This window comes from Nuphar pumila, chromosome 3 (genome assembly GCF_984573655.1).
Source record: "Nuphar pumila chromosome 3, dmNupPumi1.hap1.1, whole genome shotgun sequence".
Classification (NCBI taxonomy): Eukaryota; Viridiplantae; Streptophyta; class Magnoliopsida; order Nymphaeales; family Nymphaeaceae; genus Nuphar; species Nuphar pumila.
This window is the reverse complement of record NC_143251.1, coordinates 136,328,888-136,341,290: the sequence shown is the minus strand read 5'-3', so window position 1 is coordinate 136,341,290 and position 12,403 is coordinate 136,328,888.

Below are 12,403 nucleotides of genomic sequence, written 5' to 3'. Positions count from 1 at the left end.
TTCTCTGTTAGGTCTCATATGGAGGCACAATTAAGGGGAACCTCACCGATCACCGACGAGAAACTCTTTGGTCGCTGCTCGTTTCCCTCCCTCTCGGTGAGCGCAACGACTGCGCTACCCCCCCCCCCCCCCCCCTCAAAGACCCTCTCCTAGTGTGGTTGAGGACCTGCGCATATCGTATCCAAGACCCTCTCCTAGTGTGGCTAAATGGGTCTCACTTGAAATCTTATGATTGACTAGTGGGCCATTAAGATACACATTGAATTTTCAGCATAAGAATCTAATAAAACAGTACTGGATAATGGCTTATCTAAGGAAGGTTAAATTCTCCAGCCCTTGCTTCTGCAGAATACAATTGAAGAGGTCTCGATATTCCTATCGAGGATCCCTCCTGACCATTAACCATTTCTCACTACTCTTCTCAAGACTTCTTGATGCACAACTCAATCTTAATTCTTTCAGTGGTATCAAAGCCTTGTTACGAGTATGCGAGCATTTTAGTGGACTCGACCTTCACTCAAATCGAAGCTATCAAAAGCATAGATTCGACGATGTGCAAAACAAAAAGGCTTTATTGGACTCACTATGAAAGGAGCCCCAACGTGTTGCTGGTTCAACCCGATCTCGGAAGAGGAGTCCTCGTCGAAGCCGACCAGATTTTCTTCGAGTAAGATGATCGTCAATCTGATGATCATACTGGAATTCCCTACCCTAGTCATAGGAAAAAGCTATGACGATTTCGCCGCTCGAGGGCTCCTGCAACGTCGTGCTGACACCTCCCGCGGGTCAGCGCCTCCTCTGCTACAGGCAACGTCAGGGCGCTGAAGCTATCATCAAGGAGCGATAGTTTGTGATAAGGATCCAATGAGATCACAGAGAGCACAGACGAGTGATGGCTCCTTCTCAAGCCTCGGGGCGTACGGTTCCACCCTGCTGGAGACGCTAACGAGTTTTTTCTGGCAAGCCGGGGCAGCGTCAATGATGCTAGAGGGGATGAGCATCATTTAGGTACGGTTTGGGTCTGACAAGCAGAGAAAGCTCCGGTGGCACGACCTCGTGGGGTTGGGCATGGGAGGACCGTAGTGGGTGCAAGTGTCTTCATCATCGTGGGCTCCACTGTCGCCCACAAGGCCCGATCGGCCATCGTCGGCCTCTACGCACTCCTCTCCGCCTTTCTGCTTCACCGAGTTCGTTGTCGAAATGTCGATTGCCGTCGACGCCTTCACCTCCTACCTCACCACCATCTTCGACAACTCATCTCTCGACACCTTGAGGATTCTAATAATTGAATCTGCTCTCTCTCATTACTATTTTTTGAGAGAGAAAGAGAATTCTTGTACCCAGACCTTTACGACATCGACAGGAGGTGCCATTGTTGCAATGGTCGGCTTCAACACCAAATCATATTCAAGATTTGCTCCCTTGGGCCTACTCGTACAACTGAGAGAGGGAAAGATGAAATTAAGATGGCTAAGAGGAGAAAGGTGAGGGAGGAAGTCAAGTGGGAACTGCAGCCAGCGATCGACGTCGACACAGAGGAGGGAGTCCGACAAGGTGCACCGGGACTTTCAACAGTGCTAGGGGTGGAGAAGAACCTCCTTCGGGTGGTGGAGTAGCCAGAAGTGGTGGCGCTTGAGTGAGAGGGGTGGAGGAGAAACTTGTGTTGCAGTGAGAGGCAACAAGAGGACGCTCCTTTGTCGGGCCCTTGCCGTCGGAGGTGTTGTTGGAAGAGGAAGCAAAGGGCGGTGATGGTGCTCGGTGCCCTGTCGGAGACAAGCGAGGTGTCGCCGGGGGGGGGGGAGACCGTAGTGGGGCTCCGGTTGGCTGACCACCAAGAGATGGTTGAGAACCCCTTTCGTGGGGTGGTTACGTCGGTCGGGCGGTTGTCAAAATTTATGACAATAGAAGCAGCGAGGGCTACGACCATCGCCCCCCATTCCTTATTATGTTTCTCCTTCCCTAAAAAAGGGGAAAACCCTAATGGGGCTCTCTTTTACGAGTGTGTAAAAAAAAGGTTTTTTTGAAAAGGGTTTGCTGCCTTTCTTTTTTCTCTTTCGTAAAAAAGAAACCCTAGTGGGCTCACTTTTCCTTAAAGTTTTTTTTTTTGAGCAAATTTTTGGATCTGCCCTTCATCCTTTAATTTATTTTGTGTTTGACCCTCTATTTTACTAAACAGAGGCCTCTAATTCTAGGTAATTCCAAAAACTGGTTGTTCCTGGATATTATCCGAGACAAGGTTGCAGTGTTTATTTTTTCCAGAATAGTCTCAATTTTTTATAAAATTATTATAAAGCACCTGAGTTTTCTATTTTAACTTAGAAAGTTTCAAAGTTTATTTTAATATTCTTATTTGTTGTTATCTAAAAATGTTTCTGATTTTGCAGAAAAATGGTTCTAGTTAGCGGAATAACTCAGACAGGTTTGGATCTATATTGGGTCAAGCTGTTCAGGTAGCTTCTTACAGACCTTGGTTGGATCCAGTAAAACTTTTTGGACCCAATTATAATTTGGTTTATATCTCTACACTGATATTTTTTGATCCAGAAATATTATGTTTGCATATGTTTTTATTATATGCATTAATATTTTGTTTATGTTAATATCTAGATCTAGTGTGGTTTGATCCAATTTTTTTTATAGATTGAGTTTAATTGTAAGATCTATTAAATATAATGTTAAGGTCTAGATTGGATCTTATCGGTATTAGATCAGATGTTTGGGTCTAGTAAAGTGACACAAACCTTGATCCAGTAAAATATTATGAATATCGGACATCTGGAAAGAAACTTGAATCATAAACCAATTTTCTTCCAGAAAAGAAGAAGAGAGAGAGATGATCAAACACACTTTCCATTACCAGAAAAGTGTGTGTAGTTAGACCATAAGAAAAGAATCAAATGAGTCCCGATAAAAACAGAAAGATTGTTGGCTTGTATCTTTGCAAAAGGCTGCAACGGATCAACTTGCATGATGAAGCAGAATCAGAAACTTAAAGAAATGATAGACAATTCGTACCACCAAAAACCAAATCCAAGCAACTCAACACAACCATGTCAGTTTCAGCAAAATAAAATTCAAAACTCAAACTTTGCTGCAAAAGAGAATGCTTCCTTCAAGGACAAAACCCAAAAGAAACATGAAAAAGTATCAAATGAGAAGCGAGTTTTAAAATTTTAGTCTAAAAGCAAAAAGGTTATCCTCCATATTGTTACTTTAAAGTTAGAGACATGCACCAAAATAGCCAGCATGCAAAACCAGAATAGAAGAAGAGATTGAAACGATGATGGTGGTGATGGTCATTCTCAAATAAGAAAGATGATGATGATGATGATGGTAGTGAAAGTAAAGGACCACCATATCAATATCACCTTGCTTTATGCTTTTTCATGAAGTCTGATCCATATTTGAGGAACCCAGTTGTCTCTCCAAAGATGGGCCAAACCCATGGTACCAGGGGGCAACCCCTTCTTCCTATATGGGTCCCATCAAACTTCAATGGGTCAAGCTGAATCAATTCTCCCTTTTCCGTCACAAACCAAATCACAACCCTCTAATAGCACACATGATAAGGCTCAAGAAGATCACGTTCAACCAGAATTGATTCAGTCCAAATTTCCTTTTGTTTTAAATATTCATAACAATAGGAAAGTTGTCTATATCATTCCTAATGTTAAGAGACCAAATCCATAAAACAAGGATCCTATACTTAGCAAGGTAGACACACATAACGTGTATAAAACATGTACTCAAGATCAAGAATGGAGAATGAAGAGAGGCACAGGTTGATAACCTATTTACAGTGGACGTAAGTCTACATTAAGACCGAACCACTATAAAACTTTGAGTTTTGTGTTTGTGTTCATGGTTGCTTTCTAGCTTATCGCGTTTATGGTATCAGAGCCAGGTCAAAAATCTGTCGTCATGGCTACTTCCTCACCAGTTGATTTAGAGACTCAATCGTTGGAATCAGGTGTGCATTCTTCAAGTGCATCTTCGTTATTTTAGTTCCCAAATACATTACAACATTTCCTCTTGATTAAATTAAGCACGGATAATTATTTATTATGGGAGTCTCAATTTCTCCTTATTCTTCATCCCTATGATCTTCTTGGGTATGTGGATGGATCAAAGCCCTGTCCACCAAAGTTCATAACTGATGAAAAGGAAACGAAGCTCAACCCCGCATATATTATCTAGCATAAACATGACAAACTCTTATTGAGTTGGATCTTATCATCCTTAACAGAATCTGTTCACAGCCAAGTAATAGGTTTGAGGACCTCCTACAATGTTTGGCAGAGCCTCAAATCTGCCTATACAACTCATTCCAGATCTCGTATTCTTCAGTTGAAATCTCAACTATAATAATTAAAAAAAGGGGACAGGTCAATTGATGAATATGTATGGTCTGCCAAGCTTATTGCTCATCAACTAGCTGTGGTTGCTAAACCAGTTGATGATGATGATTTGGTCATGCACATTTTGCATGGATTACCGTCTGAATATCATGCCTTCAAGACTTCAATAAGTACTTTTGTTGAACTAGTGAATCTCAGTGATCTTTATGGAATGTTGCTTTTTCAAGAGTCTCATTTGTCTGATAAAGATAAATCTGAAGAGATGCTCTTACCAACTGCAATTTTTTCTCAAAAGAAGAATGATAACAATCAGAAATATCAGAGCAAAGATAAAAAAAATTCATGTTGAAGGTCATCAAAATCAATATAAAAAAGGAGGTTATAAGAATTATAGCAATCAGCATAACTCGAAAAAATACAACTCTGGACAACAACCTGTTTGCCAAGTATGTGATAAAGTTGGGCATGTTGCAAAGCAATGTAGGCAACTATCTAGTTATACACAGACCAGTGCATCAGCTCCTCAAGCTTATTCTGCTAGCACATCTTCTTCCAAAGAAATTGAATGGTACCCGAACACTGGGGCCACCCACCATATTACTAGTGACTTGGGGAATTTTTCTCTGCACTCATCATATCAAGGCCTTAAACCAAAAACCTTTCAAGTACATCATTATCCTATTCTGAAAGCCTATCTTGCTACCTCCCTTATGGACGTTGAACCCACTTCTTATCGTCAAGCCTCATCGGATCTCTGATGGCAGGTTGCTATGCAGGCTGAATATGATGCTCTTGTTCGCAATAACACGTGGACTCTTGTTCTACCGGAACCCACCTACAATGTGGTCAGCTGCAAATGGATCTATAAGATTAAAAGGAAGACATGTAGAACTCTTAAGCGCTTTAAAGCTCGTCTAGTTGCCCGAGGTTACACTCAAGTTGAAGGAATCGACTACTTTGAAACCTTCAATTTGGTTGTTAAACCTGTTACTATTCGCACAGTTCGCTCCCTTGCAACCGTGTTGTACTGAATTGTTCATCAACTTGATGTCAACAATGTGTTTCTTTACGGGCATTTATCTGGAACTGTCAACATGACTCAACCTCCTGAGTTCACAGATATATCTCATCCCAATTATGTATGTTGCCTTCATAAAGCTCTCTACGACCTAAAACAGGCCCCTAGAGCGTAGTATTCTTGCCTAAGCACCTTTCTCAGACATCTGGGTTTTCAGACGTCTCATATTGATACATCCTTGTTTGTGCTTACTCAAGGTCCTCTCAAACTGTATGTTCTTATATATGTGGATGACATTTTGGTGACTGGCAGTTCTGCTCGCCATGTTCAACAACTTATTCAACACCTTAGGAAAGAGTTCTCTCTTAAAGATCTTGGCGAACTTCATTACTTTTTGGGCGTTGAAGTTACCCACTCCAACAATGGCATTTTTTTATCTCAACGAAAATATACTATTGGTCTGCGTCTTAGGGCATCCATGAGCATGTGCAAACCTTGTTCCACACCCATGAGTACATCTACAGTGTTATGAGTCAATTCTGGGAATAACCTGGAAAATCTCACTCTTTATAGGAGCATTGTCAGAGCTCTTTAATATCTTACATTAACTCGCCCAGACTTGGCCTTTGCAGTTAATCGGGTTTGCCAATACATGCATTGCCCAACGATTGACCATTGGACTGCTGTTAAACACATCCTACGCTATCTAAAAGGTACTTTGGACTATGATTTACATTTTTTTCGATCATCCTCCCTTTATGTTCAGGTTTTCATCGATACTGACTGGGCTGGTTCTCCTGATGATCGTAAGTCTACGAGAGCTTATACCATTTTTCTTGGTTGCAATCTTATTTCTCGGAGTTCTCGCAAACAATCTATGGTGGCCCGATCGAGCACGGAGGCAGAATATCGGGCATTGGCCGACGACACTGCGCAGCTCACCTGGATCACGTATCTTCTTCGTGATCTTGGCATCCACACACTCGGTACTCCTCTCTTCTGGTATGACAATCTTGGGGCAACACTCATGGCTGCCAATCCTGTTATGCATAAACGCTCTAAACATGTGGAGATTGACATACATTTGCTTCACGACAAACTTGCCAGGCGAGAATTTATGGTCAAACATCTTCCGACTGCTGATCAAGTTGCAAATCTCTTGACCAAACCTCTTTCCCATGATCGCTTTGTTGCTCTTCAATCCAAGCTTCACGTTCATTTTGGCCAGCTTCGCTTGAGGGGGGATGATAGCACACATAATAAGGCTCAAGAAGATCACGTTCAACCAGAATTGATTCAGTCCAAATCTTCTTCTGTTTTAAATATTCATAACAATAGGAAAGTTGCCTATATCATTCCTTATGTTAAGGGACCAGATCCACAAAACAAGGATCTTATACTTAGCAAGGTAGACACACATAACATGTATAAAACATGTACTCAAGATCAAGAATGGAGAATGAAGAGAGGCACAGGTTGATAACCTGTTTACAGTGGACGTAGGTCTACATTAAGACCGAACCACTATAAAACTTTGAGTTTTGTGTTTGTGTTCCTGGTTACTCTTTAGCTTATCACGTTTAAACTCCTCAGTACACCATAAATTTCATGAACAAAACCAACAATAACAGTGACAAAATAGCCAAGAAACAATTCAAGACAACTATTCACCACACCATTCAAGCCACAAATCTATATTAACTCAAAAATATTAATTCATGTCATGAGGAGCATGGCCAAAGGCCTGGTCAAACATCTTGCACTAATCTAACTGGATATCATCTTGGAGAAGGAGATTCATCCCAGAATTGTGCCCATCAAAGTCATTGTCATGTGTGGTGTTGAGGCCTCCAAAGGCATTGCCTTCATGTTGACCAATCAGAATAGCATGATTATGTGAAGCAACATTCATATCAACAGGAACCAGGCTTACTGGCTCCACACTCTTGCTTTGCTGGTCATACAAGGCAAAGAGATCGTTGATAGATTTTTGCCCATCCACCGGAATACCCAGATCTGACATAGGCATGGGATTGGGATTAACCATATTCTGCGATGATGGTGGAGGTGGTGGCAGTAGCCGAGGGGGAGCAGCCTGCATGTTGACAATTTTGCTCGGCACATAAGCATTCCTACTTACTGTCACAGGGAGGTTTTGATGCTGCTTGCTTTCAGGAAAATGCAAGCCAAAAATTGAGTTGTCTTCATTGATATGCATTCTATGCATTATAATCCCTTGAGGGAAATTTCCCGAGTAAAGGCAGTTAGATATATGATTGCTTCTTGAATTCTTGTTCAGACAGCCGATTCGATGGTCATGATGGGGGCACTCAGTGTTATAACAAGTGTAAACCTTTTGTTCAAGCATCAGCTGCTCCACAGAGAGCTTCCGCTTTCAGATGCACTCAGAAGGAGAGTGCAAAAAAGGGGGGAAAGGAGCTGGCTGGGTCAAGGGAAAGAGAGTGGCAGATCAAGGAAAGAGCATACCTTTATAATACGGGTGGGAGAGGGTCGTGGATACGATGTAAGCAGGGGCTTTCTCTGGCGTGTCGGCGGTGGGATCTCCGACAGTGGCACGGGTGGTGAGTTGGCTGCAGAGAGGGAGGGAGGGAGAGCAAACACGAAACGAGAAACAGAGAGGGAGGAATATAGAACGAGAGACGAAGAGGGAGACAAGAGACACTCTCCAGAATGGAGCCTGCACGTTTCCACCTCTATACCAGAGAGAGAGAGTTTAAGAACGAGAAACGAGAGAGAGATCAGTTGAACCCCGAAAGGTAGGCATCTTTTGGGGGTTTTGTACATATTTTTTTTAATAACCTTTTTTATTTAAAACTTTGACTGAAACTTAGCACTTAACGAAAACGTTAAGTGCCATATGACATTCATCCGAAAACTACAATTGTCGGTTGGGATTTTAGCATGAGCAAAAGGCTCATGTTTATCATCACCAGATTTGCTTCCAAACAAAAGAGGAATAAATGAATAACAAAAAACAATTGGACATGTTTTATCTATGAAGTGGATCAAACTGATGCAGCGAGCGATTCGACTTTCACGTTCTTGGCTTCGGCAGATGAGGGCACTACCCTCACGGTCGAATTTCACGTTCTTGGCTTCGGCAGATGAGGGCACGACCCTCACAGTCGTGCAATGTGTAGAAATAAGAAAGATCACCGAAAATGACGATGTTGGTTTTTATTTTAATGAAACTTCAATCGACAATAAAATGAAATAGTCGAAAAAAAAGTAACAATGAACGAAATGAAGAAATCAAAAGGGAAAATTGTAGAAAAGCAATATCAAAGAAGGATGCTGAAATTTCAATCACGTCTGCTGCATGCAACCCTAGAATAGGGTATTTAAGGATGTAAGTGGACCCGGGTCTCAGGTCCGATTCTGGACCCGAGACATCTTCACTCTGCAGATGGATCTAGGATGATCTGGGCCTTCCCTCGTCTGGAGTAGGTGTGCATGGTCACATCCCTTTATCGGGTCACCTTACCTGCGATCGGATCCAACTTCTGGGTCTGATCGTTCATCTCCTGTGGGTCGCGTTCCCTGGTAGTGCCTAGGTCATGCGGTACAAGCCTGATCTGGTCTTGTTCTGCATTATTCTCCCCTGGTTGGGAATAAGTCAGCTCTGACGACTTGTTGTCTCCACAGTAAGCATATAGATCAGACACATTGAAGATAGGCGAAACGTGCCAATCTTCAGGCAGTTCAAGGAGGTAGGCATTCGGGCCTAATCGCCGGAGGATCTTGAAAGGGCCATATTTCTTAGGACTCAATATACCATAAGTACCCACTGAGAAATGCTCAGGATGCAGGTAAACCCATACTAACTGACCAACTTGAAACTGGACATTTCGACGACCCTGGTCCACAAAAGCTTTGTAAGCTTCGTAACTCTCAACAAGTTTGACGTAGACTTATCTATGTATATCACGCATGTACGCAACGACATCAAACACGTTTGGGGCTGGGTCTGGCAGACTAGACACAGGTGCTAGATTTACTACATGGGTTGGTGACCACCCATAAACCACTTGAAAAGGAGACTTGCTCGTGGACCAGTTGATGGAACTATTGTAGGCGAACTCGGCTTGCGGCAAGACTAGGTCCCAAGTTTTTACATTTTCACCGACTAGACTCCTCAGTAGGTTTCCTAATGTACGGTTTATGACTTCGGTTTGGCCATCGGTTTATGGGTGGTAGGCATTGCTGAATTGGAGCTTGGTTTTCAATAAAGCTCATAAGGATTTCCAAAAATGGCTCATGAAGCGAGTGTCACGATCTAAGGTGATCATGTGAGGTAATCCATGAAAGCAGGCCACGTCCTTGAAGTAGTATGAGGCTACTAACGAGGCATCAGTGGTTCGCTTACACGAGACAAAGATAGTCGTTTTGAAAAACTGATCAACCACAACTAAGATGGAATCAAAATGATGTGAGGTTTTGGGAAGACCCACAATAAAATCCATGGAAACGTGTTCCCAAGACAACTCAGGATGGGCAACAGAGTATACAAACCACTATTCTGACGTCGACCCTTGGACACTAGACATACTCGACAACTTTGGACAAACTTGACAACATCTTTGCACATTTTGAGCCAAAAGTATCATTCATTTAATAGTGCGAACATCTTATCATGTCCAAAATGCCCAACTAGTCTCCCTTCATGTAACTTAGAAATCAATTGAAGTCTAAGAAAGAATGCAGGCACACATAGCTTATTACCTCGAAAGAGGTAACCATTATGTAAACTGAAACGTGGGTCGGTTGTGCTAGCAGAGGAGAGACACCCTTCCTAGACCTGCTGAAAATCAAGGTTCGTCGGGTACAACTCCTTGCACTGCTCGAACCCAATGACCTGCACGGACATAGTCATCAAAAGACTATTCTTCCTACTAAGTGCGTCAGTTACCTTATTCAGAGTACCTGATTGATGGCGAATAGTGAAGGTGTACTCTTGCAATAAGCTGACCCACTTGGCATATCTAGCACTCAACTTCTTTTGACTATTCAAATACTTCAACGCCTCATGATCCATGTACAAGACGAACTCCATATAAATGAGATAATACCTCCAATAGCGAAGGGCTTGTACAACGACATAGAACTCGACATCATAAGTGGAGTAATGGCACCTGGCGTGAGTCGATTTTGCACTAAGGAAAGCAATGGGTCTGCGGTTCTGACTCAAGACTGCACCAATTCCCACTTTAGAGGCATCACACTCAACCTCAAAGACTGCGCTAAAATCAGGAAGGGCTAAGACGGGGGCACTAGTCATTTTCTCTTTGATGAGCGTGAAGGCCTTTTCCGCGGTAGACGTCCAGTGGAAACTAGTCCCCTTTAGGCACTCCATGATAGGGTCCATGAGGGTGCTAACGTTTCTCATAAAACGATGGTAGAAAGTGGCTAACCCGTGGAAACTACGGATCTCTCCTATAGTCTTTGGTATAAACCATTCCACAATCACACGAACTTTGGTGGGATCCACCCTAACTCCATCAGACGACACAATAAAACCCCAAAATACAACACTTGACGTCATAAACTCACACTTTTTGGCATTAACATACAACTTTTCTCTTCTTAAAATCTCTAAGACCTGACGCAAATGACTCAAATGATCAGACAAAGATGAGCCATAAATCAAATTGCCATCAAAATAGACAACAACAAACTTCCCTATACAAGGATGCAATACTAGGGCCATCATGTTCATGAAAGTACTCATGGCATTTGATAACCCAAATGGCATGACTAATCACTCATATAACCCATCACATGTCTTGAATGCCGCTTTATATTCATCCCCCTCTCGAATACGAATTTGGTGGTACCCACTTTTTAAATCAATTTTGGAAAAAATAGAGGCACTAGCCAACATATCAAACATATCATCTAAATGAGGAATGGAAAAACGGTATTTGACAGTGATGCGATTGATTGATCGACTATCAACACACATGCGCATGGACCTATCTTTCTTAGAGGTGAGCAGGACGGGTACTATAGAAGGGCTCACACTCTCACGAATAAACCCCTTTTACAGTAACTCCTGAACCTGCCTCAACAACTCGGCATGCTCAGATGGGTTCATGCGATACGCGGGGAGGTTAGGGAGACTCAATCCTGGGACAAAAACAATGGTGTGCTGCACCACCCTCATCAAAGGTAGACCATCAGGAAGGTCGTCTGGCATAATGTTGCGAAACTCCTCAACAAGGGGCACGATGTCCGCGGGAACGAGCAACGACGTACTCATCGATGGCTTAGCCACCAGGGCATAACAATAACCATCCTCCCGACAATGGCTTAAGAAAGACCGATAAGATAGGCTCGCGAGCTGAGAAACTCGCTCAGGCTTATCCACAGTGAGAAAATCGGTCTCCTTGATAGGGAGAAGGACTATTTTATGACCCTTAAAAATAAATGAGTATGTATTCCTACGGCCATCGTGAATGGTCTTGCGATCAAACTGCCAGGGACGTCCCAAAAGAATGTGACACACACTCATAGCGGCTACATCACACCACACCTCATCGTGGTAATGCTCCCCCATGGAGAACCGAACTAAACAATGCTGGGTCATAGGAACCTTGTTTCCTCTTTTGAACCATGCCATCTTGTATGGTTGGGACAATTTCTCTATTTTTAGGTTCAAGGTGGACACAACACTCTCGGACACCATATTCTCACACGCCCCAGTATCAATTATAACATCATATGCATGCCTCTCACAGTTGCAGCGAGTTCTAAAAATGTTATTCTGCAACCATTTTGCAGGGGTCGACTCTCAGGGTGCGGTCAAAACATGATGGATAGACAATAAATTTTTGACATTGTCGTCGAACTCTACGACTTCCCTCTCGTCGTCGCCTTCAACCAACGACTCACCCTCACTATCAGACGCTGACTCAACAATACCCTCAACGAAATGGGCGTTCTTGCTCACGATGGAGCACTTGGATGCAACATGTCCTAACTCCTGACACCTAAAACAACGGATGGT